The sequence below is a fragment of the Nyctibius grandis genome, chromosome 2 (assembly GCF_013368605.1).
Source record: "Nyctibius grandis isolate bNycGra1 chromosome 2, bNycGra1.pri, whole genome shotgun sequence".
In the NCBI taxonomy this organism is placed as follows: Eukaryota; Metazoa; Chordata; class Aves; order Nyctibiiformes; family Nyctibiidae; genus Nyctibius; species Nyctibius grandis.
The window spans coordinates 80,434,977-80,462,033 of NC_090659.1; positions in this window are offsets into that span (position 1 = coordinate 80,434,977).

Genomic DNA, 27,057 nt, shown 5'->3' on the forward strand with positions numbered 1-27,057 from the left:
CTAATACCAAATAAATAGCTACATTTATTAGAAGTTGTAGCTTAGGTAAGAATTAAGACAACTCCTACTACTTCCAGTAGAGAAAAGAGAAAGTAGAGGCAGGATGAATTATCCCACTTGCGCTCTGGCCAAGAGCTCATTTCTGTCCATCAAACATGTTTCTGGATCTGTTGCTTGTCTGTGGTCTCCAAAATGAGAGGGGAATGGAGGAAGGATGGACATTTCCTAAAGTAGGATATTTAAGGGGATGGGAAAAAAGTGCCATGTTAATCTTCAGCCTCTCACCATAGATGATAATCTCTCAGGGACCAACTGTAGCTTGCAACATAATCAGATTAGGTTACCAAGGGTTAATTAGTGAAAAGAGAGCTGTCCCCATTCCTGTCCCCATCCTCCCTGCAGTTCACCCACTAAGCCCTTCCCCAAATATTTAATAATATTGTAATTTTATACTTTAGGGTGGTGGTATTTTAGTGAAAAACCCAGATGATTTCAACTATCCTTAAACCTCTGTTTTTCTCTGCAGTCAGTGGAGAGAGGCAAGCTCTCAGTGGAAAGGGGCAAACTGGAGTGCTAAAGTTATTCTTCATCTCTGAATTGCTCTCTAAAGGAAACTATTGACTGAAGAGGTAACCCAAGGAGACTAGTATCCTGAGGCTAAGATTAGTTTTTGCAAATATTCCCATTAGATCATCTACTCTGACTTCCTGTATTTCACAAGCCTTTGAATTTCACTCAACAGCCTCTCTATTGAGTTCAATAACTTGTGTTTAGAAAAAGCACATCCAAAAAGACGTTTATTCTTGAGTTGAAGACATTAATAGAGATAGTGTATCCACTGCTTCCTTTGTTGGTTTGTTCCATAGTTAGTCATCTCCACTATTAAACTATGTGTGCCTTCTTTCTTGTTTTAATTTATCTGTCTTGAGCTCAGTACACAGCTGCTTGTTACGCTTTTTCCTTCTTAACTAAAGAACCCTTTAGTCTGTGGGATTTTCTCCTGAGGGAGCTATTATAATCAAGTCACCACTCTGTCTTCTTTTTGATAAGCTGAAAGGGTTTTCCTTTCTGTAAAGCATTTTTCTTCTTCTCTCCAGTGCTCATTCTGGTCGTCTCTTCAGCCTGTGGTTTTTTCACCTTTCCTTCTGTCTAATATCAATCTCACCTGTGCTGCGTGTGGAGATAAGATCAGTCTACTCTGTTCACTGTTTTGCTCCAGTATCACACTCACAGTTCCCTTTGAATTATGCTTTCTCAATGATCCCTTAAATCCTTTCTGGAGGTACTGTTTTGCAGAACATGGTTCTCCACTTTTCAAGTTTGGCCCAACTTGTCCCCAGTTGTTTAGCTTTTCATGTGTCTGCGTTAAAATGGATTTCATTTGAATTGGTCTACCTCACTGAACAGTTCAAAATCCCTCTTCCTTTCTGTCTTGTCTTTACATTTACCACTCTGACAGTTTTTGTGTAATCTACAAACCGTATCAGCAACAATTTTTTCATTTAGTTCCAGGTTATCAATGACAAAGTATCAGCTCAGCTACTGAACCTTGCAGCACCCTGCTAAAATCAGGATGAGTGCTGCTGCTTGTGTGTGCTCTTGCATTATATAATATGGCCATAGCATGTACTTATGTATATGTTCTGTCCTTATTTAAATCAAGTCTCAACAATGTCTTTGCTTTTGGAAACTGAATTTTGGAAGATTTAGCCATTTCTGAATCCTGTGAAAGGAGTTTTTACTGAGATTGTTTAGGTCATTAAAAAAAAAAGAATGCTCTCAGGCTTTCTAAAGTCAAAACTCCCTACAAAAGTCCAAAAGTATGCAGTTACAGATAGAGTGGTGACTTGATAATAAACCAAATTAATAATCCCATCGAAGAATGACGTAAGTTTTATTTAACAAGACCTATTTTCTACAAAACCATGTTGACCATCATTAATTACATTCATTCCTTTAATTTTGTAGTAATTGAATCCCACATCAGCTTATTAGCTTTTCCATTAATTTTCACTGGGTTTTTTGTGATGCTTACTGGCCTTAAATTACCTGGGTCATCACAGCTGCCCTTTCAAAAGAATGGTACTATACTAGTGCTAACTCAAGATTTATCTTATTTCTCCAGATTTTTAAATATATAGAACTGGACTAAAGATCTGTTGCTTAAGTTTTCCTTCATCTCACTGTTTTCCTGAGCTGTACATTACTAGCTCCTTTGTAGTTCCAAGTATGTGTATATTAACAGATGATGTAATATTGTAATATTATTTTCTATAATTTTGTATGTCTTACTCTTTTGACTGCTGTTTACAAATACAGAAAGTAATCAGAGCACTTCCCTGACCCTAGACAGTATCCAAGTATGGAAATTCATTCGTTTTTTACTGGTTAAAATGGGAATTAAGACATCCCTAATTATTGTAGGTATCTTTTGTGCTACAAACTTAAGACTGTTGAAAATGAATCCTGTTACTAGGGCTGACTGCATGGGAGTCACCAGATGGCACTGTTGCAAGTGTCTTGTTGATTCTTTTGTCTAGAGGAGACTATATAAAAATAGGTCTTGAAAGACATACTTAGTTGTTATTTGTTTGTTTTTCCCTTATGGTAGTATAGCCCAAATCTATCGCAAACTAAATATTTTCTCACAGGCATTGTAGTGGTCCAAAGGTTTTGCCTACGAACAAGCTAAACCTATGCTCAGACTACAAACCTCACAAGAACCAGGCAGCCTAAGTGGTGGCCAGGACTATGACGTTCTTCAAGTGTCCAAAATGTTTTTGGAAAGTAAGAGTCATCCTTTGAAGGGTGAGAAGTTTATGCAGCTCCTACACAGCCTAGCAACGTTTAAAGCATCCTGAACTACAAAAATATGAGGGAAAACATTCTGTTATTTGCTGCTCTGATTCAGACTGAAAGGAGGGACATTTATATGTTTCGTTATCTAAATCAAGAAGAAAAGAGGGAGTGATAAAGTTAGTTTAATGTAATGCAGCTTTTGATGAAGTCTGAAAAAGTTCACAAGCCAATTTCAAATCTGACACACACAGAAGAGTAGTAAGACAGAGGACTGACAAAGACAGTGTTGATCCAAGTATGTGGCTGTGTAATGAGGCTCGTACAGCTCTTACACTGATTTACTTATCAAACTGCTCATTGTTGTAAATTGATAAAAAGCATAAAATTTGCAGGAATATATGGAATACCATTGCAACTATACATGCTGCTGTGGTGTGGTTTGTGTTGCATATTTCCCATAAAATTATTTTCATGTGTTAGTAAAGCTGTGAATCTAGCTCCGCTTGTTTAGATCCTGTACACTTATGCCTTATTTATTTATCTATTTGCTACTCAGTACAAGAATTATGCCTGGTTATGTACATGTGAAATATACCTGCTTAATCTTTATTTTGCAATATACATATTAGAAGTGTGGAGATTAGTATTTGACACTTATTTAGCACCTGATTAAACACCATTAAACTACTTGACACACCGAATGTGCGCTAGTGTTTTCTCAATTAAAATGCCTGTTGGCACTCAATAGAATAAGGATAATCAGTTTCATGGAGAATGTCCCCATAAAACACCTGTCCAGGTGTAACCTATCCCAGGGAAGCAAAAAGAAATTATATCCGTATTTATCAAAATGCATAATCTTTGCATTTTATATGTTATATTGCTATAATGGTTAAATTAGACTCACACCATGTCCAGCATAATTCCCTGAGGAAATATTATTTGGTGCATCGGCACTTGGCAAACCCTTGTTCATACAAAATGAAGCACAGGAACGTTAGTATATACATTTAACATAAGCTTCAGGTTTTAAAGTCATGTCCAGAATAATTGTCCTGTGAGCAGCAGAGAGTACCGTTTCTCTCACTAGAAGATGGAGGCCTAGCTAGTGCTGCCAGACTTGTACAAGTGTTTCCTAGAGTGCAAATGTTTTAGATGGAATGTTAAACAAATATTTTAATTGCTTCTGTAAGCATATTCATAGCCACTTCAAATCCAAGTTCACTGGTTTACTATGCTCTGTGTGACTTCCCATTTATAAGTAGGCAGCTATGTTATACACCAGTAATTTTGCTACATCTCCTTTTGTAGATGGTAATCTTTATGCAAAGAAGTAAGAACTGTTATTAGAACAGTGTTGAACTATATACAAAAAAGAAAAATTTCTCATTATTCTTGTCAGGAGCAAAGGTACGGGGAATAACTCCTTTTGGGGCCACAGCAACTGCCTAGGCATTCAGGAGCATTTCAGGAGCTAACATCTCTTGCAGCCCTGTGCTGTGAGTAGTAGGACTCATCCTCTCTCTTACGAGGCACTGGCTAGAGTTCTCTGGCTCTCCTGGATGTATCTCAAATTGCCAGTTTAAATGCGTTGATAAAAAAGAGCCTTCAGATAAAGGTACAAAGGTTTTTCAGATACTGTGGAGATAAAAGCCATATATAAGTACTTCAGTGGATTCCTCATGTTCGTCTGTAGCCGCATTTTTCCCTGTATCCCTTGCCAGAGATAATCATAGTCATCTTACTCTTTGTGTTCTTTAGTGGTCGTTTACATGCCATCCTCACTACACATTTTACTCATTTATGTGCTTGCTGTTCCTGGGTTGAGGATAATATTTTCTGAGGCCACAGCTGAAATGCTAATCCATGTAGTACTTCTGTCACCTCCGAGGTGGATTATTGTAATTCCTTTCTGGTGTCTACCTGATTGTAAAACTTCACAAGTTCTGTTTTACATAAAATGCTGCAGCTGACATGCTTATTCATCTTAAACCAAATTAGCATATCACTCTGGTCTTTTGATCCGTGCTATGGCTGCCAGTTAGCATAGTGCTTCCTTCCTATACGACCTGGCATGCATTGATGCATGATGATGGATTCCGACCACAAGTATTAACACAAGCATATAGTTTAGACAGTAAAATATTGCCTTGCTCCTTTTGCACACTTTAAATTGCCTTTTCCTTTGCTTTATATTGATGTGCTAGCACTTCTAATAGCCACATTTAAGAATAATTAATACATTCCTAGATGTTAGGAATGGGAATGGAGTCCTCAGGCATTCGAGTTGAAGTAATGTGTTCTCTAGCTGCAGAAAGTCAAGTTGTAAAGTGCTCTTCTAAATGAGGCTTTTACTAGACAAACAGGACTCCGCTGCTTGTTGTTTCCACTTTCAATATGGAATATGGAACTATTTAAGCCTGTGTCTGCATGACTTCGTATGGAATAGCACTGTAAGGAAAGGAATTCACAAGCGGCTTTCCCCAGACTCTATCCAGGGTTTGGAAGTCTTTAGCAATATAGGGAATGGAGCCCAAATGTCATTTTCCCTGAAACTGAAACATTTCCATGGTGAAAAATAGCACTGAAGCACAACACTGTTTCTGTTTTATATCTACAGGAAAACAATATGAATTTCGCTGATGAGAATATAATTAATAAACTACTATTATTTGAAGTGATCCTATTTGAGAAAGGTTGATGATAAGGAATGGATGGCTCAAAGAGGGTTAGTGGATTCTTTCATACCTATGCAGCCCATGAAAGCATTCATTTTGTTCCTGCTTTGGATTATAATCCTGTCTTGAATATATTTATTTTTCCCTTATGAGTTACAGAAGCATTCCCATGCACTTGAATAGTTCGGGATGGAGACCTGTTTCCCTCATGCTAGAACCTGACTTTGCAGATATTTAGCTTGGAGATTCACGTCGTCTAACTTCACATTTGCCATAACGAGGTCTACTACTGAGCTAGTTGCCTTAGGCGTGTTTGTTTGTTGATGGAGAGATGCAATTTTGGGGCACAGTCTGACTTGTTTTAGACTACTGTTATAGATAAATCAAATTATATTAATCTGCTAATTATCTAAATTAAATTAGATACAGTCTTTTTTTTATTGATCAGTAATTCTATTCTCAGAGACACAACTACCATTATTTCTGTAGTATTTTTGCTGAGTACAGTGGAACTGGTCGTGTATATAAATGTTCATAGGCTGAGAACCTTATACTACAAATATATGAAAGTTATCTGATTTGGAAAGTGTCAGCAAATCACATAGTAACTAAAAGACAGCAGAGGAAATTCTCAACTATTATTATAATCTGATGGCTATTCAATGCTTTCACCCTACATACTAGTGAATTACACCTATATTAGGCAAGCAAAAGAATGAAGCCTCAAAGCACAGTGCATATATACATATGCTTATACGCAATAAAAAATATATTACCTGTGTACATAGTACTATGCATTTTTTATTCTAGTCTATAGATTGAAAAAACCTGCAACACAGAGGGATGTAGTAACTTGGTATACAACCTGGGTCACATTCTCCTTGTCTTACATGAATATGTGCATGAATAATGAGACCCATTTTTTGGCCTTCTCTAGTAGCAGAACTAAAATTAAAGAGCTTCTTGAATTCATTCCACTATAATGCTGTTAATCTCAGCAAACTTTAGAAACTTGCATGATACTAAAGCCAGCATTTTTATACTTATTTTAGGTATAATTATTTGAAAAATTAAATTGAAATATAGCTCGGAAAAACAGTAAAATAGACTTGTTATTTAGTAAAATGGTTACATTATTTTGGTTAGATTGCCTATGCCTCATAAGTAGTGAATATGTAATATTTACTTTTTGCAATGGTGAAAAGATAGGAAGATCAAAAAAATTAAGAATTATACATATAGTAAATTGTAGGTTGAAATTTCTGAAATGTCTAACACAAACAAGTATCTCTCGAAAGAATGTGTATTTTTTCTGAAATAAGCACACATTCATATGTATGCTTAAATATACATCAGATAATCAGATGTCTTTGTACTATTGCATAAAGACTGTAGGGCACTGAAACATCTAATATTTAGCCTGTTTGCCATAAATATTAAATCTTGATTTATTCATAGCGCTGCAATGAAATACAAACATGTATGCACACATATGTAGCACCAATTATAAAAACTGATATACACAGTGGAATATTCTAATGGGCTGGTCCTCTGTTTATTCTCAAAATTCTTTCCCTCAGGCTCCATTTCTGCTACTGTACCATCTCAAGTGGATTTGAATTTGAAAACGTTCTCTAGTTTTGAATGTTAATGGATGTCATTGCACTATGGCTCTACAAGAAAGAAGAATATTACTATCAAATAAAAACACTACAAGTTTTGAAGAAGATGTTTTTTAAGTCACAGCTCTGATAAAAATAAGGATGCTTTCATTTTTGCACATGAAAACAAATTAATCTTGCTGTATAAATAAAGGAAATTTATTTATTTATGCAGAAAGCATACTAAAGCTTGTTTAGATGTGCAAAGTAAAGTAATGGGATGAAATTATTATTGATAAGACATGATAATTCATATTATGTTAACACCCTGAACAAGGTCAAGACCTATTCTGGCTTCTGCATAGAATGAAAGAAAATCATTGTGGCGTTTCTTAAAATTTGACTTATTCTAGTAATGAATATAAAAAAAATGAGTACCTAACCAATAATCCATCCTCAGTGAAGATTCAGCTAAACCTTGTAGCAGAAATTGCTTTTTTAGTTCAGCCTATTTATTTTAAATCTAGGACTCTCTTATTTGGAAATTTAGAAGAAAAACATTTTTTACAGAGTTTGCAGTGTAATAGATGAAATGGCAGCAGTATTTGTTTACATAAGATTTGGTAGAAGGAAGATATCTGAGTTCATACCAAAAATATCAGCAAATTGTATGCTATACTGTAAATCATGCTGTACACATTAAAAGCTCTCACGTATCCAAATGAAATTGCCTAAAGTAGTTGTTTTCAGAAACCAGACACTCTGGGAGGATAGCATGTAGGTCATTAATTTGTTTTTTCTTTTATTTTCTTTGAAACAGTCTTTCCATATTAACACTTTTTTTTCTTTTTTTTTTTTAATTTGATATTAAAAGGTAATATAAGTTATTAGCCACCTTGCATTTCAAGAGTTTGAGGTCTGGATATTTCAGCTGTTACTTTTATGAACACATTTTATTCCCACAAACAGGCCTACTCATGTCTATGAAATTATGAATGTTGGTATTGCTCATTTTAGAAAAAATGTAAGAATTGTGCTTTTGGACCTCACAAATATGAAAACTAAGCTGTAAGGGAAATTGGTATGAGTCAGATTTTCTGGAAGTTTTTCAAAAGTATGACAGGGAAAAGCTAGTAAGATTCAGTGTGGTGCTCACTGAGATGAGAGAAGTAACACCGATATGAGAACTTCGTATGCACCTTGGCATTCACATGTAGTGAATTAATGCTAGAATGCATAAAATGTTTTGTTCTCATTATTTGCTAGTAAAAGCCCAGGCAGCCAATGGTTCAGTTATTCAATATATTAAATAAGAAGTTACATAAGTATGGTTTTCCAGCTCTATCTCTCCTTGATCTTTGAAGTGTGTCACTCTTTCATTTTGCCATTCAACAGCCTGACATGCAAAAGCTTTGTTCAGACAGTTTAATTTAATCACTGCCACTGGTTCAACAAGATGATAAAATCCCCTGTGCTGTACAACATCCAACATCCAGCTCACTGTTATCTGATACTGTTTGAAGCTCCTCTCATGAATGTGTGCTGATAACACAAGAACTCCAAACATGTCATAAACAATATATTAATACCCTTGATTGAATTCCATTAGAATAAGAACGAGATGAAGTTTAGGCCGTCCAAGCAGGCCAATGTAATAAAATGTAATTTGGACTAATCTTTCCAAAGAATGCCTCGTGTTTGAAGCTGACAGTCTCCCATCACAAGCAGAAGTAATTGCTTGTTGAATACACTGGGAACTCCTTTGAATTCTAGCCTTTGTACTTTGTGCACCTTCCAGGTGTCTCCCGCAGCAGACAATCTACCCTTTTGTTTCAGTGGAGAGATGGCAGGACTGCAAATAATAAAATAGGCAGTGTTTGTTTTAATGAACGGTGGAGGGCCGGATGGAATTTCGAGGAGCTTAAGCCTAGAAGCATGTCTGTTTGAGGCAAAAACAAAGCAAAGAACTTAATAGGTAACACTAATTCAAGTAATCTCTTTCCTTAAATTGAATCAGGAAGAGGTAGGAAGGTATTTCAGCCAATGCATATCTACAGATACCAGAAAGCATACCGGTTAATCTGTCTCTGGAATAGATCTTTTCACAACAGAGGAGCAACACCGAAAACTTGTCTAGCCAGCAAATTTAACTAGTTTATACTGGAATTTCGAGGGTGTGTAATTTGTTAAATTGATATGGTTTACATCTAAAACATTTTTCTTTGCTTTTGTTAATTAAAAATAATTTCTTATATTATTTCAGAAGCAGTAAACTAAAAAAATGGCAGCACTATGGATTTGTTATGAATTTGTTATGAATTTATTATGAATTTGTTATTAATTTGTTTATTTGCAGCATTTACTACTTTTTATTAAAAAATTGTCGAGCATTGACAATATTATTTCTGCTGTAGAAAACCTGTGAAGGCAGGGATTTTTCTTAGAAATTAAATGTTTAAAGAAAAAAAAAAAAAGAAGAGGCTCTGTTTAGTAGAGGAAATTGCTTTGCTTTGTTTTGCTTGTTTTCTGTTTAGTACTGCTTGGTTACTACTAAATCTCAGGAACTGTGGGATAAGAACATTGCAAATACAGGGTCGTAAGAAACTGGGTATCTGGATAGCAATCAGTGCAAAAGGGTAGCAAGTTTTTCCATAGATCGCGTCCATGAACACTTTTACTGAGCTCAATGGCACTTTACAATCTGGTGCAGTAAATGCTTTTTTTAGTCCTTTTTCTCTAAAAAAATCAGAATTGCATCATCATGGTTATATATGCAGACTGTTTGTCCCCTGTTCAAGAAACATTTAAATGCAGATGAGGAAGAGTGTGTTCCCACCATGGGAAGACGAACTTTTCCGTTTCAGTGTGGACTTTTCCCTGTTAGAAATCAGACTGCTGCTGTGGGAGCTCTCCCTTTTAGCCCAAATACAGAATTTTAGTTCTGCTGCTTGCAGAATTCTTTCACAGCTGGTCAATTGTTCCAGATCCACTTCAGTTCTGAAAAGATAGGTTGGTACCATTTCCCCATTCAGACTTTATTTTTTCTACCATTTACTGAGCTCTTAGCTCCATTATGTGAACAGCAAAATATCAACTGAGACCACTGAGATTGGTCTTGTGAAAATACCTGACCTACCCAACAACATTCAAAAGCATGTCAACACCTTGAAACCCTACTTCCTCTTAGCAGTTTGTGCAGGTGGAGTAAATTAACTTATTTTTCTCTCTCCCTCTCCCATAACTGAGGAGATGCAATATTGTATTTGGCAGAAGAGTAGTTTCAAGGTTGTTCTGTTTGTCTCAGTAAATACATGTAGTTCTTAGCACTATCGTGACAGCACTTTCACCATTTCCTATTCTCTTTCCAAGAGGTTGCAAAATACAGCTACTTGAGGAAGGGTAATAGCTGCTCTCTTAATTTGGGGCAATTTGAAATAAATACGTCTGGCATTTCACATAGATAATGCAATTCTGATTATGACAGAATTGTTTGCTGTAACATCTCAGCTTCTTTTAGGCTAGAATCTGCAAACACATACACTTAACTTAAAATCTGTGAAATCAGCTGTGCCTTAGTGGAGCTACTTGTGCGTTTGGAGGAATCAAATGCTTGGGGGAAGCAAGTATAAAGTGTTTGCTGGATTAAGACCTTCACCGCTGCATTTTGGGTGTTTGTGATATGTACAACATACATCAACAACCATTAAAATGTGTTTCAGGACAGAATTCTAGAGATTGATTGTTTCTTCAAAAATGACTCCAAAAATCAATCAGAACTGTTTTAGAAATATGCCTACTATGCACCAAGATCTAGTTTTCTTTTTTTTTTAACAAAATATATCAATCCATTAAAGAGGAGACAAGTAAACAAAAATGAATTGTCATTTGTGTTATTTTATTAGTGTCACATGAGATTACAGCATATTATTGACTTTAAGAATATTTTACCCAAGGAGACTTGTCTCAACATGCACAAATCAGGATCAATACTGGATATGTGTTAATTTTCATAAAAAGCTACAAGGCAATATTTTTTTACAAATCCCATGATTATACTTGTAGTTCTATAAAAAAATTATCATTGTCACCAAATGAGGACCTAGCTAAGATTTAATTATTAAAAAATGGATTATTATTTGCATTGTTGCTTACTTTCCCAGGCGTATTATTTACTGACCAAATGTAATTTATGTGCTCACCCGCTTATAGAGTGAAGTTAGATCACCTGCGCAATTTTTGCTGACTTTGCGGCCTTAGCTTGCTTTATCAATTCCTTTTTTTTTCCCCTTTTTTCATTAGAGATCACATATAGTTTAAGAGCTGTAATCTGAAACCTTACAGCTCTAGTGGATACTTAAAAGACTCATTGATACACTTTGAAACCTAGTCAATTCAACAGCATTAGCAACAGCAGCATCTAGCCATTAGGCTATTAGGATCATTTGCCGAGGCACTAAAATTAAATATAGGGACTCTAGCAATTCCCCAATTATATTGCGTTAGTATAATGGCAGTGAAAAGGATATTATTTTAGGCAGCTCAGTGCCACTATTGCAAGAATCAAGATGCTTTCCATTTTGTGGATGTAGATGTGTATTGGCCAGGAGACTTTGACATTAATTTAAATCCCCTTTCAGGCAGAATAGATCAACACCGTGGACAAGATTCAAATACTACTAGTCAATAGCAGCTTTTCACAGGCCTCATATTTAATAATATTTTTGTGCGGTTTTTTTCAGCATTTAGAATGATACAAGGAGTTTAAAATACCATCTAGAAAAAGATTAATATTGAGGAGACTTAGTAAATGGTGCAGAGTCAAGGGAAGGAAATTCTTTACCTCTGTTAGCTGGCTCCTACAGCTGTGACCCTTCTGGTTCAGCCTCCCACATAAGCTTATGTCTTCATAGATCCCTGGAGACAGGGCTTCCAGGGAAATGAGAGAATCTGATCCAGAATCATAAAAAAGAAAAAAAAGGGAAGTTCTAGTATAGGGCTAGAGTTCAGCTATAAACACGTTTCTTCCATTTTGAATTCTGTGCAGTCCTCTATTGCAGTAAGAGAGAAGGAAACTGTTAGAAGTTCAGTCATTACAAGTTACTTTTGTTTTCCAATATACACCTAAGCCAAGTTGTACTAAAATTGAGTGGTGCTAATAGCAATATAAGAATGCCTGTATCGTGCTGAAGCAGAATCCCATTAGCCCAGTTCCAACACAGCCAACAGCAAATGCCTAGAGAGGTACATGCAGTGACACGTGCCCAGCACACCTTTCACTGATTTGCAGCTGAGGGACTTTTGGACGTAATGGTCATATTTTTGTACTTGCTAGACTTTGATTTTTTCTTCATTAGTTTGTCCTTTTGCTTTTCAAACCCACGTAACCATTAAATATCCACAAAATTCTTGTGGTTGTGTTCTGCAGTTCAACTACGAATTATGAGAAAAAAATGTCCTTTGACAGTGTGATCTGCTAATTTCATGTAAGGGTCTTTCCATCTTCTATTAAGAACAATGTGAGACTGCTTTATTTCTCCATGTCACTCAGGATTTATAGACTCGATTGCATATCTTTTCAGTGCTGAAGGATCCTAGTTTATTTAGCTGTTCTTTGCATGGGAACCATTCTATACCTTCTTCTCTTTGTCATTCTTCTCTGTTTTTTAGTGCTACTCTATCCTTTTTGACACTGGGTTCCAGAACTACGTGTACTATTCAGGATATGCATCCATCAGTGTCTTAGCAGTGTTTCAGTTTTGTTCTTTCCTTTCTACAACTCATGTGTCCAGAAGTTTATCCATTTATTCCAGCTGTACTAGTTAGACTAATAATTTTATTACCTCTGTGTACAGAACAAGATCACGACCACAACAGTGCTATTAGTAACGCCTAACGTAAATTTATCTGAGCATGAGATGATGTTTTCATATCTGTAATATGGGATTTAGATACTTACTGCTATACTAACAGATTTTTTTCACCAACTGTTCCTGAACTAAAAGACAGTGCTAGTTTAGACTGTCTTTCAGTGAAAATAAAAACAACATAGAAGAGCTGGTCTTGGATCAAGCAATCACAATTTGATCAAATTGAATTCAATGGAAGGAAAAGCTGAAGTATATCTGTAGCTGGGTATCTTAATTTAGAAAAAGATGAACTTGAATAATTTAAAGTGAGAAAATGAAGTCAGCTACATGTGGATTCAGGCAGTCAAATCTACAGGAGACCTGGAATTTCCTTTAGATAAAAATAAAGAAATTGGAGTTTGTATGCAAAGAACATTGGGAGACATAGGAAAATATCCCAATCTGACAGGAAAGATCAGATATCTTGAAAAAAAAATTCAGGGACAAGCAGAAAATGTAAGTGAGAGGTAAAAGAAATTTTCAAGGAAAGCAGCACAGAACGAAAGTGATTTCTGAAAGCGTAGAAGCCATATTCCCAGTAGCAAATACCTACACCAGGGATAGCAGAGAGCTGGACTTAACTACTCATGACATTCCTTCTAGTTCTGTTTTCCTTGTTAGTGCTGTTATTCCTACTTTTCTCTAATGCAGCTTCTCTCCTGAACTGCTTTACATCTGTTTGGCACTCTCTGTTGTTTATTTTCAACACTCATCCAGATCACAGAATCACAGAATCACAGATTAGGCACCTCTACTGAATTTTGGCAAGGAGTTAACTTTCTTCTTTCAATCCAAAACAATTTCTTTGCTGTCTTGTAGTTCTGCATCTTTTCATTCTTCCTTCTGTCCTTTGTCACTACCTTAATGCAGTAGTTTAAGAAAATGTCCTCTTCTTTTGTCCCACTTCAGTCTCTCTCATGTAGTCCTGTCGGTTACAATTGCTTTTTACATTATTACTGTAGTTAACAACTATTTTGATTCTGGTATTTTGGATTTTTGGATTTTTGGATTTTTGGATGAAAAAAATCCCTTGCTTCTTTTGTAAAACTCATTTGCCCAGAAGATGATGCTCTCTAAATGCTACTTTCATTTCTAACCTTCCCTTCCTCAAAATACTTGAGAAAATATAATTTTCTTACCTGAGCAGTCATCTCTCAAAGCATTAAAAAAAAACAAAAAGAAAAAACAGCTTTCAATTGGGGTTTGTTCTGACTGAATGAATGGTTTATACAAAGAAACTCCAAAAGGCTGTGTTGAAGTGGGGAGGTCCTGGAGAAAGAGCAAGAAGAAAGGGGAAGCCTGAGATAGTGAGATGACCTGCTGTAAGAAGATACACCCCTTCCCCAGTATACCTGCACTTGAAACTGGGCACAGGCTGAGTAGCTGAAATTGATGAGGTGCAAGAGTTACACCAGGGACTAAACCTAGTCTAATACTTCTTAAAGGGAACTGATATTCAAGCAACGACAACAAAAAAATCCAGATTTTGCCTTTGGTTCTTTCAGCACATTTTTGTCACTTTTTGTGGCACTTTGTGAGAAAGGACTCTTCTAATCACTAAAATAATGGGTTGCTTTTACAGACATTTGAGAGCAAGGCATTACTTTTAGTTTGTATTAACATTACATTATTAGTTTTTATTAACATTACATTACAGCTTGACATTACTTAATATTTTAATCTGTCCTGAGACTGTGAATGGAAATGGTGGAAGGGAAAGCTATAAGGCAAGTTGAAGTGCTGTTCTGCAGCTGTGTAGATAAGTGGTATGCTTTCTCTTGTTTGAAAATTTACAATAGCTCTGAGTTTTCATGAAGTATGTAATCAACCTGTGGAGCAAGGAAGCAATAGAAACGTCTCGATCAATGTTTCTGAGTTTAGTGAGGGGTTTTGGAAAAAGAACATGGAGCTTTTCTGTCAGGAGAGAAATATTGCCCTTGTAGCAGACAGCTTTTCATGGCACTTTACAGCTTTATTTTTCTTTTCTTCTCCTTCACACTGTAAAAATAATATTTCTTCCTACAGACACCACTCAAGCACGTTCTCTAGACAAAAGCTAAATTAAAAACCCTAAAAAGCAAAAAGAAAATAAAGTTTGGTTGCTAATGTTGGTATACAATGTACAAATTGTTTCTATCTGCACTTAACGGGCTTGCAAAGTCTTCACAAGCAACCAAAGCAAACCTTCGAATTACGAAATTAGTTCGGAATAGATCAATGTACTGTGGTAACAGCAGTGGATTTTTCTTCATCAGCAGCTGAATCACATTGCCCATAGCATTTGCTGGACACAGTGTTCATGAACTAGATTGCTGCTTCACAATCATGCACTATTAACTTTTGCTGTAAATGTGGTTTTGCCACTTTGTAATTGGATTAAAATAAAAGCCAGCAAACCTTTATTGAGGTTTTTGAACCCTGTAGAGAGAGCAGTGAGATTCCCTTCCACCAACTTAGAGTACGGCATATACTGAAATTGGTTACGTGTGCATAGCTACAGCTATAATAATTTTGTAATGAGGTATAAAGCAAGGATGAGAATCTACAATAGATATTTTGATTCCATCACGCCCCAAAGTAAATTGGTACTGAGTCCCAGCCAATCATGCTGTCTACTGATAATATTACAATTGCACCAACTGGCAAGCTAAAGGCACGCTACATGGCAAAGGACCACCCGGATGTTGGCAATTTCTGTACTTGGATGTGTACACATTTTGTTCTATTGTGAGATAATTTGCATGAGAGAGAGATATATATTTTTAATAGAAACCAATAATGTTATTGTAAAAATCTGTTTGCCAATTGATTTTTTGCAGGAGACATTGAAAGAGATTTTACTGTACAATCATGGGTAGTAGAAATAGGCACACACACAAAAAGGCATCTTAGACAAAAAAAAAGAAACATTTCAGTGAAATATTTGTGACATTTTCCTACTCTTGCTTTTTGACTAGGTTTTTAAAATATGGGAAAGGCAATGCACAGTAGTGGCTGCAGTATTAGTTTAAAATGCCAGCAGTACCTGTATTTTCATCCAGTTTTCCTACTGAGTAACAGCAGTTGAGGTTTCTTCTCTAACAAACGTATGAAAAAATGAAAACTTTTGTATTATTTTTGTGTTTTTATACTCAGTGGAGAGAAATAAGCATTTCTAATGGAGTAAGATACTTATTTCAGGATGGGATTAGTCACACCCTTTTTCTTTCTCTTGTTTGTATAGACAACTTGCTCAGATACCGCTGTTGAAGCAGGCAGCTGCAAATGTCCAGGTCAAACGAAACCTAGGTTCAGTTGCTCTCATGCCTCCCTAAGTTGTTGGGCTGAAGTCCAATGGAGGTGAATTGCTATCCAGGCAAAATGAGATTATCCAAAGTACCTGTGCAGAGATGGATTCAAGGAGGCTAAGACTGCAGCTCCCTCCCACATTAGCAGTCCCTAATGTGGTATATGTAGTGCAGGTCACTTGGTGTGCGGGGAACCCACTCCAACCTGGTCATGTCTGCATTCGTCTGGGAGCATATCGCATACTATTGTCATCTAGTGACAGATCCACCCACAGAATGGCCCAGAAAATGTGTGACGCTACTCCTTTGGAGAGTCCGGAAAATCTGCTGTGATGGGAAAGTGGTCCACGTTGTAATACTTGGTTTTCTTTAGCTGTTACAAGGTGTAAGAACCTGTTCCTCCACTGGTCCCAATAGCATGAGCTTCTTCACCCCTGTGTAAATAATGGAATAACTAGTTTCATCTCTCTTCATTTGGAGTGTGTATCAGTGCTGGTGCTGTATTCAGTCAATTAAATCACATGCCCAATTGTTGTAGCACACTATTAAATACTAAGAGAAAGGTAAATTAAGTAACACTTCACCCTTCTTAATAATTTATAAGCCCACCTAACCTTAATGACGAATTTGAGTAGGATGCGATGTGCTAGGCAGTTTTAATGCAGTGCAGGATTTACACTTGGCTGCTGCTAAAGAAAGTTAGTGCTAACCAGACGTGGGCAGGGTGGGGCAGATTATGTGAACCCTTCATGGCCAGGAGAAACTCATCTAGAGAGAGAGCTAAGGCGTTCCAGCCTGATTCTTTTTAATGTCACAGTTCATTTGCAGAACCATAACTGGAATCAAGAATTAAAAAGCCTTGTATAAAAGTCAGTAACATTAAACCTTTAAGACTCATGTTTCATGTGTCATAAAAAGTCTATGAAAGGATTTTATATTCTGTACAGTGTTTTAGCACTTTCAATAATTTTTTTTTCCAACATAACTTTTGTGAACACTTTTATAGCCTCTAAATGAAAAACTAAACTATGTGTCATTCAAAAAAAAGGTTTTGTGGATCACAGAATATAAGTTCTGCACCATAACAAGGAACTGATAAACTTGTATTAGAATTAATTTAAAATGCTGGAAACTGTTTTAGAAGATTGTGCATCACACATTGTGGTAAACAACACCAGTGAGTAAAAAAATTTTGTTGTATACACATACTCTTTGACAGTGAACTGCAATGACCTAAAATGACAGAAATGTTAGTGGTTAAAAAATTATGTTTATGTCAAGTATATTAAAATCACAAATTTTCATGTAAATGAAAATGTTTTCCATAAGTGGAATGGAATCAACTCTAAAAAAAATCATAAAATGTACATGATAATAAAAACCAGGTTGAAACTGTGTCCAAGAATATACAATATGATATAAGGTCTAATCTTTCTGCAGGGAAAAGACTGTCACTCCCCAGTGTCATTAACATTTATGAATTAAGGCTTCTTTATGAAATGGCAAAATTAAAATTATATTCTTTAGGTACTAACCCTATTTTATACATCTGTTTTACACTAATGGGGAAACACTTCTCTCTTTAATACATGATCGTTATATGCTGGTATCAAAGGAAGAAGGTATCATAGGAAATGTGTATAAAAGCAACAATTTGCACATTTCATCCCCTGTAAAATGCTGCACAGACTTGACTTAAACAGTATTTTTCCAAAGACTTTTGCAAGGTAGATAAGTATAATCTGCCCAATATACAGACTGTGAAATCTCATTGATTTTCTCTGTTTCTCATTCTGTTTCTGTTCAGGCCTACCTGTTCCTGCTGCAAGAGGGCCAAAAGAGACCTCTCTTCTACGATTTCTATTCAGAGGGGCTTTCTTTTCTGGGACTATTTTTCTGCCATTGACCATGGCTATAACTCCGTTGAACCAGACCAGTAATATAAACTATAACAATACATTATGAATGACAACAAAGAAGTGCATAAAATTAAGCATCACATTCATTCCTCCTAGCTTTAGCTATCCAAGAGCTAGTCATCGGGGTTTCATTTGTGGTTAATGAGGAAGCAGTTGTTCATAACAGCTGAAATTGAGCCTGTTCATTCACCATTCCTGCCTGGGGTGTGGAGTTCTGGATGATCCCAGCAGGAGACAGTCTATTTGGAGGCCGTTATTTATAAGTGATGGACAGTTTGGTCTTGGCTAGCTAGGTCTCACTAAAGAAATAGGAAGTGTGGGACTCACCTTGAGAATCTGTTATCTAAATGTATATGCCTACTTTGCAGACATCTGTACATGAGCTAGGTGTTTAAACTCACAGTATAGTCTGTTGCCTCATTCATGCCCCATGCACACATGCCCAGCTCCATTTCAGGTGAGACCTTCTGAAGTAGCAGCATGAAGTGCACTGGGATGCTCCAGAGTGACTCGGGTGGCACTGGAAGCTGCCACATTTGCAAATGAATCAAGCCCCGGATCTTTCTGTTGGCTGTAATTGGAACTTGAACACCTAGCTCTCAAGTAGATACTTACATTGGATGTGGCTAAATTTAAGTGAGTGAATTTGAAGCAAAATCCAACTCAATCCTACCCTGTGTCCATGGGAGGAAGATGAGCCATGCAAGGAGGAGCATACGAGAAGACCAGGAACATGTGTCATATTGTTATCATTGCATGATGATGATCATAGTACAACAACAAGCCATTTGTTGACTTAATAAGAAGTTCCCTCTAGTTAAGTGTCAAAACCTTATCAGTGGTGTTACCACCTATGGTTGGATGTATCTTTTGTGCTGACATGATCTGCCCTATTTCTGAGTTTCCTTTTGCTATCTTTGAGAAGGTCAGGGAGACTTCCTATTTTTTATTATTTCTATAAAGTACAGTTTGGTGATTTTGCCACTCACATAGCTTGTAACCGGTTCACTGCCTTTACATTTCAAAGACAGCAATGGTAGGCACAAATTGGTCGAGAGAAGAGAGCAGTGAGTATATGTACTGCTTGTCCTTGGCTTTGCTGTCTACCCGTGCAGACTGTGAAGAAGTAGTATAATAGCTCACATATTGTCTTTGTCAGACTTTGCCAGGGAGCCACATACTTTTTTGTGCTTGTCCTATCCTTTTTGACGCTGCAGTGTGCCCAAGGAATCTCAGGTCCAATCATCACAGCATGTGAATTCTGGTGTATATTTCACATTTTTGTGAAATATACACCCACCTCTCCTCCCGTTCGCATTAATATTGCTAGGAGTTATGTCTGCTAAGGAAATACCTATTGAACCTAACTGCTCAGTACCACTTATATTAAACATTTAAGCATGTGCTTAAATTGAAACATATGTCTATGACTTTCCTGTTCAGCGAGGTATTAAAACACATTTGACTTTTGGGCCTAAAGAGTGCTTTTAAAGGCTTTACTGAATTTGTGCCTAAATGAACTGTTTTGCTAGTTACAGCTTCTTGTTTTGTTTACTCCACATCAATAGCAATAATTTCAATTTGCCATGTGTCTAGCTTCTGCTATCTAATTTTAATTCACAGGCATTTCATTAGATGTAAGTGGACTTTAAAAGAAATAACATTGTGGCTTTATGAATCTTCTGGGTAATTTAAGCAACAGGTTGGTTGGCAATGTGTTTCTTCCCTTAAAAGTCAACCTTGTAACTTGTATAACTATACCTAACCTTAGCAGTACTTTCAAAATTACTTGTACACACGTCAGCTTCCCTACATGTTTTGACAAATGACACATTTCCTTTGGTGCTTCTTTGTGGGTAACAGCGTGTGAGGATATGGTAGTGACAAAATTTATTACGGTTATTTTGTAGTTGATATTAAAGAACATGATGTATTATATCAGGTGTCTGACCTTTAAAGATCTTAGGACCCAATTCATTACAACATAAAATTTACATATTATTCAACATTCTACAGTCCTTTTATGAAGAAGTCATGATACATACGTACATGAGATTTAAGGCAGACAACTATTCCTGCACATTGAAGGCATAGAGATTGAAGACAATGTGAAATAAAAAATATTGTAGGTTGGAAAAGATTCAGTTTTTTAACCCATGAAATAGATTGCTCTGGCTGCACCTTTTTGTAGAAAGTCTAGGAAAAATAAATGGAGCATACAGAGGCAATGCTGTATTGGATATGGGCTGTATTCCTGTGCCTTTTGTAAATCCTGACAAGACCTACCTGTCTCTGTTCCTACGTTTGATGAAGTTTTGCACTGATCTGATATATGAAGAGTCAGCCTGGGGGATTTCATCAGCGAGAAACTGATGAGCTTTGCTGTGCATTGTGTTTGCACGTACTCAGCTGGAACCCACTCTGAACACTATACCAACATTCCTACCTTTTGCGCTCTGTTCTATTATTCTGATTTCAGTGGTGTGAACGTGCATTCTTTGCCACAGGAGATAGCAGCAGCTGCAGAATAGCTTTCTATAGCTGATACACCTCAGGTGTGTAGCTGATATTGTGCACCTGGTTGTTGTGCAGTCAGTTATGGATATCTGGAGATGCACCAGGTGTGCAGACCAGCATAACTGAGCTTGCTTTTACACTACATCTGTGCCAGTGCTCCAAGATCTTACTGTTGGAGAGCATCCTATCATTTTGTACCAGTAAAAGTATAAAGGCAACATATGGAGTTGGCTAAGACACTTGATACAGCAACTGTAAATTGTTCAAACTGCAAAATAAGCAGTACACATCTACTTTTGTTTGAAGTTGGATAGCTCTTTCATGCCAAACATTCAGGTGTAATCTCTTCTCAAGACTGTGCTGGCTTGACTACTGATTTTTGTGACTTCGTTGGCATTTATGGCATCTTGAGACAGCCTTTTCCAAAGCACCAGAATTTATTGACAGATTTCAGTGTTGTGTCAAGATCATACGCTGAACATGATTTTCACTTGGAGAAGGCTGGATCAAACACTTTGCTTTTTGTTATTCTAAGGGTCAGACTCTATGTGTGGAGTAAGATCCAGATGCCTAGATTTAGGTAGGCAGAGTTGCTTTCTGGAGCTCCTTAAAACCATCTATTTCTTTCCATTAGTTAGACAGAGAATATAGGTACTTATGATAGAACTGATTTACTAGACCCCCCAAGATTTGGATTCAAGCTCGGTGATCTGGCCATGTTGTGGACTGTCTTATCTAACGGTTACTGATTGTACAGCCTTTAGCAAAGAGTTGGACCTGGGCTTTGAATTTGAACTGATTCTCTGTGGATTGAAAATTCCACCCTCTGTTATGATACAGAACATGGGTTCCTTTATTGTTATCACACAATGGTACAGTACAGGCAGTAATGTGCATAAGAGATGGCAAGGAGGACTGAGACAAGGACATGCCCTGCCTGAGTTAAGCAGGATTTTACTTGCAAAACTGATGTTGAAAGAATGTGACTAAACTACTTTCGGAAGCTATATAGACTGATGTAAGGCTGAGATTATGGCTTAATTTACCCTTGCTGGACATATGCATTATGAGACTATTTTTATTTATATGCTCCACATGTGTAAGTTTTGCTGTATTTAGTTAGTGACCTGGGCACTGGGCATTTATCAGATTTTTGTGAAGGATGCTGCTGTCTATTTATTTTCTTACAGAAAATAAAGTTTTACCGGGAAGGATTTATTTTACCGTAAATTAGCCTTCTAAATGCTGGGTGTTTATTCTAAGCTGGTCTAGGATCTGTCTGTAGTCACAGGGAAAAGATGGGCACCTACTCTCCCATCCCATATATCCTTACAGAGGTTTAGTGATTCAGCCAATCTCCCTATTGTCAACAGAGAGGCATGACAACCAGCTCAGGACTAACTTCTAGGTGGTTCAAGTTTGATGAAATAATCCCATGCATAGTGGCCAAGATAAGAGATTGCAAAAAAAGAAAAGAAGGTGTCATGGTTAAGGGAGCTGAAGGCAACCATAGGGAATTTTACTCTATCTGTGCATCTGTCAGGGAATTCCTGGGGGATGCTTGGCAAGTCACTGAACAGGTGGTCAATAATTGTGTGTTTCTTGTGTTATGGGTGTCTGGAGTCTGATTTACAGAAGCAATAAGCACTCACAACTGAACTTGAAGTAAATTGTAATTTTATTGTAGAATGCTACATGCTCATAAATACTTGGTCCTGTTGTTTTTAAACTGAACATCCCAAACTAGTGAATACTTTGGGCCTCACATTCTTTGTGCCATTATTCCCAACTGTAAAATGGGAATAATGACACTCATCTCCCAGAGGTGTTAGGAAAGTGAACTCACTACTGTCTAGGAAATATTTAGGAAAGTTTTACAAAGAAGACCTTGGGGAAATTAATAATTCTGTATTCAGAGCAGGATTTGAATAGTATGCAGCAACACCTTGGGCCATACACTGAACAGTGAGGAGGCAACAATACCTGTTTGTTAACTGAGCATTAGCCTTAACATGAATTGAATGGAGCAAGGGAAAAAATAGAATGTGATGATGCCAATTTAGAGACTTCTTATAATACAAGCACAGAGGCAAATTAGAGTTCTTCGAGGTAAGCTTAATTTTGATGTTTCACAGTCTTAGAGTGGCAGACTTTTGTACATTTCTTTTACCAGAATTTGGTTTATTTCTAAAACAATAAATGGGGGAAAAAAACCCACTTAGAAATGTCATTTTATGTCATATGAACAGTCATCGGTAGTGCTTTCTGGATGGTGGACATCAATCACAAAAACATTAGCCACTTGAGCTAATGGGTAAGAATACTAGATTACTGTGTTCATCTTGTTAGCTCAGCAGGTTCATCCTCTTCACTGAGTACATCAAGAGTTATGTGGGGCATACAAATAAAGATAGTTTCACAATGCAGATGTCTTGAGGGGGCAATGTGGTAGATTTAATAGATATTGGCTCTCAGCAGACCTACGAGTATTTGGTTTCCTTCCACTCTCTCGGAGGAGTGTACTTCTGGGCACAAACTGTGCGTGTCTTAACCCCTAGTCTGGACTCTTCCTCCAAGCTGCACTTTTCTACATAATTTCAACACCTTCTCCACATCCAGCTCCCCATTTTCTCAACAAATCATGCTCAGTCTCTTCCCCTCAGGCTTTTCAACAACAGATTGAGTGAATCCTATTTTCCCACCATCCAGTTTATTGTCCAAACTCTTCTCCCAAACTGCCTGCCCAGCATCCCTATCTCCATCTTTACTCAGTCCCCATCCCAGTATCTTTTCACATAGTCCTTATACCATCTGTCTCCTGATTTCCTTCCAACAGACTTACTTACACAGGTACAGCTGCAGTGCAGACGCCTACATTTAGATAACCTAAATTCCAATTCCAGTTGCAAGGAAAGCCCTTTTCAGTTGTGATAGGGCATGTCTGGCATGGATAGAATCTCTCAGGAATTAATTTCACAAATCTTATTCTTTTATAAGCATTTTTGGTGTAGTTTCAGAGGTTTGAAATTCACTCAAATTTGAGATAGGCTTACTGGGGGGTAAAATCCCTGCTTCAGTAGTAAATTGGAGTTTAATTGCTTTGTAAATGCCCCCAGAAATGTCTGCGTGGGATTATGCTTGAAACAGTCCTCCCTCCACCTCGCTGCAAAACTGCTCTACCATGTCCCTGCAGGCTGTGTCTTACAGTCCCAAACAACAGCCTCAGTCAGCAACAGACAAAGAGAAGAGCCCCACGCAGTTCCCCCATCCAGTACAGAAATGGATTTCTGACATTCTTTAAGAACATCTTTCTCATATGCCAAAGACTATGTGTTTCCCCCCAGAGTTGAAAGGGAAGGGATAAAGCACAGCAAGGACGAGAAGAAGATGCTTGGCACCAAAATTTTCACCCTAAATTTAATTTAATTCTTACAAGCAAAACAGTGTGTTGAATGGAGGAGTGCTGGGTAGCCTTATTAACAGCTAGTACCACTATGCCACCTAAGAAGTCCCCATATCCTCAGGGAGCTGTGCTCGCTCAGTACTTTTCAAATTATTTCAGATCCTTCAATGAAAGATGCTAAGTATATTTTATGCAAATGATCAATCTATTTTTTTTAAAAATATGAACACTAACCCTATGAAAATGATCCCAAACAACAAAGACGTACCCTCTATATTTTTGCTGATCTTTGCAACTAAAGCATTCAACATACCTTTTTTTTTCAGCTATTATAGTTTCTTTTAAGTTTGAGAGAAATAAAGTGAGCACCTAAACAACAAGGAAATTAAATGAATGACCATTTAAACACAAGAAAGTACAAAATATTATAACACTTTTTTTTGAAATAATATAAACAGATGATAAAACTTACAGTACAAGTTTCCAAGATATCTTAGTAGAACATGTAAGTACTATAGAAAATCTACTGATAATACAAGACATTATTTTCTGTAACCAGGGGAATAAATTGTCACATAGAACCCATTTCAGGTTTTGATGCATTAGCTGTTGTGTGAGGACAGTGTATGAGCAGGCATTTTATAGATGAAATGTCCATTTATGTCCTATTACAGACTGTCATGATCTAAAGAACTTTGCTTTTAAGACCTACGCACAACTTACATTTCGGTAACCTTCATCCAAGCCAGCAAGGTGTTTCTCGGCACTGAGCTGGTAGCCATGTTGTGAGCACAAAGGTTGCTTCAGCCCAGATGCTTTGTCTCCCTAGAAAATGTTGGCCATTATTCTGATTTCACTTCTGTCAGATTAGCACCAGCGTAACTGTACTATTTCCGAGCATTGGCTCTGACTGGATAGAAACATAAAGGAAAATCATGCCTGTGAAACCAAGGTGGTGAAAATGAAGGAAACTGCTATGAAAAATAAATGGAAAAAAAGTTTATTTTTTGAGAAAGGGATTGATGAAATGATATGAATGTGAACTGCTTATTCAGCCGCTGACTACACTTGCCTAGGACAGAGACCTAGAAATTTGTGTCCTTTTTTAAGTAAAATGTTTCTTGTCATTCTAGTACCCCATCAGCTTGGGATACTACATGGATTTCCAAGGATATCCTTTGATCTGGATTCTCCTCCTCAACCAGCTGCTCATCTGCATGCCACCAAGAGGATCTCTCTCCTGACCGAATGACATTTCTTTGGTGCTGGCCCTCGAATCCAGGTCTTTTTGTCAGTGAAACTCTCTTGCTGCATGGATCTAACCACAGGATCTGGCCTGGGTGAATATGCACGAAACTCACAAAACTTCACTAAACTTCAGCTAAGTGCTGAACTAGACTCCTTGGCTATGAACAGGTTTAACTTGTCGGTCCTAAAAGGAAATGATGATATAAATACATAAAAAAGGCCCTGCTGTGCAAAATTAACAAAAAAGAGAAAAATTTAGAAGTTGTTTCTCAGCAGGGGCAGCTGCTGGGATTTTAAATCATTGTTTTATCACAGCAGTTTTTAAGGAAAATGTCTTTCACAGAATTACTTTTAAACTGCGTGTACAGAGAAAATAATACTACCCCTTCTGAGTCACTGGTTCCTTTTTTTTCCTCACTACTAGGAAAAAACAAAGGCAGTTTGTGTGTTGTGTGTGCATGCATGCGCGTGTGAAAAGTGGAGTCCTCAAGAAAAAAAAAAATCACTTGTTACTTTAGCCATGAGAAAAATAAAAGTTTAAAAGTATCAACAGTTACTGTTTCAGCTGATAGTTGTAGTAAAGAACTCCAGAAATGAAAGAAGGGGCTTGCACTGTCCTACACAGTACAGGAATATCAGTCCCACAAACTGTGAGAAAAAGCCTATGAGAGAGGAAACAAAAGCTGAATAAAATATAATTTAACAGAAACCTGTGAAAAGAAGCTGGAGGAGAGAGAGTTGTTCCAGAAAGCAATTTTTGATGAAAACATCTTTGAAAGCTGCTAATAATGAGGCATAAAGCATACTCCAGTTGTAGGTATATTGGGGTCTGTTAGCAGAAGCAGAGCACACTGCAGAAGCGACAGAGAAGATGGAGTTGGGTCTGGCTGCTCGCAGGCTACCCTTGCCTGGATCCGCACCACCACCCAGGCTGCCCTCCGCTTTGCGAGTGCGGGGCGGCCGTGTGGAGCGGGGGACAGAAAGATTACATGCGGGGGAAGACCCAGCATAGGCTGGCCTGCTAAAAGTTCAAAAATCTCTGCTGGGGTCAGCTGCCACCGGGAAGTAAGTCGGTGAGTGCAGAGAGGAGAGCGATGCTCCTAGCTGGTGTCCTGGGTGGAAACAGGACCAGATTCTTGCAGAGGACAAGTACAGTGCATGAAACACCCCCAGCGCATGTTTAGTCCCAGAAGTTCAACAAAGCAGTACGACTTCGTGGGAGTAAGTACTTTATTGCGTGAGAATATTTAAGAGAAAATACAGCTGTAAAAAAGGGAGCTATAGAATAAATGCAAATAATGACGGAATTATCTGGTGCAAGATAACTACTGCTTTTCAAACTCGCCTCACAAATTGGCCTTGTCTCGCGCCGCTGTGTTTCCACGTCCCATTGTCTAATTACAGCAAGTTTGTTTTGACCGAGGACCAGTGATTGATTCAGTTATTATTTTCTCTTTTGTTAGAAAGCCTATGTATCCGTATTGCAGTTTGTAGCTTTTTTTTTTTTTCTCCCGAGCGTTCCCAGCTAAGCATTCGGGACTTGACAAAAATAAAACAAAGGCAGAAAAAAAGGGGTGGGGGGGAATATGATTTTAGATGCCTGTTCCTGCTGGAGAGCGGTGCCTGGGTGCTGGGAGGCAGCCCTCAGCAGAGGGTGCTGTCTTCTCACACCAGCGCCGGCTCAACCAGAAGGTCACTC